Here is a 3910-nt window from a genome sequence, read left to right as displayed (position 1 = left end):
AAAGCACAAGTGTGCTGTTCTTAGCCTGAATGAACACTTGCTGCTAGAACTTGAATCTCAACGTGATTCAACTCCGTTTAGGAAGTTTAATTGAACCCTAGTGCGCCATGCAAGAAAAACACTCTGTTTTAGAGAAAACAGCATTCTTTCACTCTACTGTGTTTCCTATAGGGCACGTACAGTGAGCTAGCTCAGAACAAAAGAACTGTGCTTCCTACACAAACGGGGCATATCTAGTTCAACTCAGTATTGGAAACTGAGTAAAACAGGAGCTTCTCTTCAGTCCCATACACTGTACTGGCTGGGAACAGACGCGAATGCTATTTGCACTGTATATGGCCAGAAAAGCACAAGTGTGCTGTTCTTAGCCTGAATGAACACTTGCTGCTAGAACTTGAATCTCAACGTGATTCAACTCCGTTTAGGAAGTTTAATTGAACCCTAGTGCGCCATGCAAGAAAAACACTCTGTTTTAGAGAAAACAGCATTCTTTCACTCTACTGTGTTTCCTATAGGGCACGTACAGTGAGCTAGCTCAGAACAAAAGAACTGTGCTTCCTACACAAACGGGGCATATCTAGTTCAACTCAGTATTGGAAACTGAGTAAAACAGGAGCTTCTCTTCAGTCCCATACACTGTACTGGCTGGGAACAGACGCGAATGCTATTTGCACTGTATATGGCCAGAAAAGCACAAGTGTGCTGTTCTTAGCCTGAATGAACACTTGCTGCTAGAACTTGAATCTCAACGTGATTCAACTCCGTTTAGGAAGTTTAATTGAACCCTAGTGCGCCATGCAAGAAAAACACTCTGTTTTAGAGAAAACAGCATTCTTTCACTCTACTGTGTTTCCTATAGGGCACGTACAGTGAGCTAGCTCAGAACAAAAGAACTGTGCTTCCTACACAAACGGGGCATATCTAGTTCAACTCAGTATTGGAAACTGAGTAAAACAGGAGCTTCTCTTCAGTCCCATACACTGTACTGACTGGGAACAGACGCGAATGCTATTTACACTGTATATGGCCAGAAAAGCACAAGTGTGCTGTTCTTAGCCTGAATGAACATTTGCTGCTAGAACTTGAATCTCAACGAGATTCAACTCCGTTTAGGAAGTTTAATTGAACCCTAGTGTGCCATGCAAGAAAAACACTCTGTTTTAGAGAAAACAGCATTCTTTCACTCTACTGTGTTTCCTATAGGGCACGTACAGTGAGCTAGCTCAGAACAAAAGAACTGTGCTTCCTACACAAACGGGGCATATCTAGTTCAACTCAGAATTGGAAACTGAGTAAAACAGGAGCTTCTCTTCAGTCCCATACACTGTACTGGCTGGGAACAGACGCGAATGCTATTTGCACTGTATATGGCCAGAAAAGCACAAGTGTGCTGTTCTTAGCCTGAATGAACACTTGCTGCTAGAACTTGAATCTCAACGAGATTCAACTCCGTTTAGGAAGTTTAATTGAACCCTAGTGCGCCATGCAAGAAAAACACTCTGTTTTAGAGAAAACAGCATTCTTTCACTCTACTGTGTTTCCTATAGGGCACGTACAGTGAGCTAGCTCAGAACAAAAGAACTGTGCTTCCTACACAAACGGGGCATATCTAGTTCAACTCAGTATTGGAAACTGAGTAAAACAGGAGCTTCTCTTCAGTCCCATACACTGTACTGGCTGGGAACAGACGCGAATGCTATTTGCACTGTATATGGCCAGAAAAGCACAAGTGTGCTGTTCTTAGCCTGAATGAACACTTGCTGCTAGAACTTGAATCTCAACGTGATTCAACTCCGTTTAGGAAGTTTAATTGAACCCTAGTGCGCCATGCAAGAAAAACACTCTGTTTTAGAGAAAACAGCATTCTTTCACTCTACTGTGTTTCCTATAGGGCACGTACAGTGAGCTAGCTCAGAACAAAAGAACTGTGCTTCCTACACAAACGGGGCTTATCTAGTTCAACTCAGTATTGGAAACTGATTAAAACAGGAGCTTCTCTTCAGTCCAATACACTGTACTGGCTGGGAACAGATGCGAATGCTATTTGCACTGTATATGGCCAGAAAAGCACAAGTGTGCTGTTCTTAGCCTGAATGAACACTTGCTGCTAGAACTTGAATCTCAACGTGATTCAACTCCGTTTAGGAAGTTTAATTGAACCCTAGTGCGCCATGCAAGAAAAACACTCTGTTTTAGAGAAAACAGCATTCTTTCACTCTACTGTGTTTCCTATAGGGCACGTACAGTGAGCTAGCTCAGAACAAAAGAACTGTGCTTCCTACACAAACGGGGCATATCTAGTTCAACTCAGTATTGGAAACTGAGTAAAACAGGAGCTTCTCTTCAGTCCCATACACTGTACTGGCTGGGAACAGACGCGAATGCTATTTACACTGTATATGGCCAGAAAAGCACAAGTGTGCTGTTCTTAGCCTGAATGAACACTTGCTGCTAGAACTTGAATCTCAACGTGATTCAACTCCGTTTAGGAAGTTTAATTGAACCCTAGTGTGCCATGCAAGAAAAACACTCTGTTTTAGAGAAAACAGCATTCTTTCACTCTACTGTGTTTCCTATAGGGCACGTACAGTGAGCTAGCTCAGAACAAAAGAACTGTGCTTCCTACACAAACGGGGCATATCTAGTTCAACTCAGTATTGGAAACTGAGTAAAACAGGAGCTTCTCTTCAGTCCCATACACTGTACTGGCTGGGAACAGACGCGAATGCTATTTGCACTGTATACGGCCAGAAAAGCACAAGTGTGCTGTTCTTAGCCTGAATGAACACTTGCTGCTAGAACTTGAATCTCAACGAGATTCAACTCCGTTTAGGAAGTTTAATTGAACCCTAGTGCGCCATGCAAGAAAAACACTCTGTTTTAGAGAAAACAGCATTCTTTCACTCTACTGTGTTTCCTATAGGGCACGTACAGTGAGCTAGCTCAGAACAAAAGAACTGTGCTTCCTACACAAACGGGGCATATCTAGTTCAACTCAGTATTGGAAACTGAGTAAAACAGGAGCTTCTCTTCAGTCCCATACACTGTACTGGCTGGGAACAGACGCGAATGCTATTTGCACTGTATATGGCCAGAAAAGCACAAGTGTGCTGTTCTTAGCCTGAATGAACACTTGCTGCTAGAACTTGAATCTCAACGTGATTCAACTCCGTTTAGGAAGTTTAATTGAACCCTAGTGCGCCATGCAAGAAAAACACTCTGTTTTAGAGAAAACAGCATTCTTTCACTCTACTGTGTTTCCTATAGGGCACGTACAGTGAGCTAGCTCAGAACAAAAGAACTGTGCTTCCTACACAAACGGGGCATATCTAGTTCAACTCAGTATTGGAAACTGATTAAAACAGGAGCTTCTCTTCAGTCCAATACACTGTACTGGCTGGGAACAGATGCGAATGCTATTTGCACTGTAAATGGCCAGAAAAGCACAAGTGTGCTGTTCTTAGCCTGAATGAACACTTGCTGCTAGAACTTGAATCTCAACGTGATTCAACTCCGTTTAGGAAGTTTAATTGAACCCTAGTGCGCCATGCAAGAAAAACACTCTGTTTTAGAGAAAACAGCATTCTTTCACTCTACTGTGTTTCCTATAGGGCACGTACAGTGAGCTAGCTCAGAACAAAAGAACTGTGCTTCCTACACAAACGGGGCATATCTAGTTCAACTCAGTATTGGAAACTGAGTAAAACAGGAGCTTCTCTTCAGTCCCATACACTGTACTGGCTGGGAACAGACGCGAATGCTATTTGCACTGTATATGGCCAGAAAAGCACAAGTGTGCTGTTCTTAGCCTGAATGAACACTTGCTGCTAGAACTTGAATCTCAACGTGATTCAACTCCGTTTAGGAAGTTTAATTGAACCCTAGTGTGCCATGCAAGAAAAACACTCTG

This window comes from Peromyscus maniculatus, chromosome 22, assembly GCF_049852395.1.
Source record: "Peromyscus maniculatus bairdii isolate BWxNUB_F1_BW_parent chromosome 22, HU_Pman_BW_mat_3.1, whole genome shotgun sequence".
Taxonomy (NCBI): domain Eukaryota; kingdom Metazoa; phylum Chordata; class Mammalia; order Rodentia; family Cricetidae; genus Peromyscus; species Peromyscus maniculatus.
Note: the sequence above shows the minus strand (reverse complement) of the source record.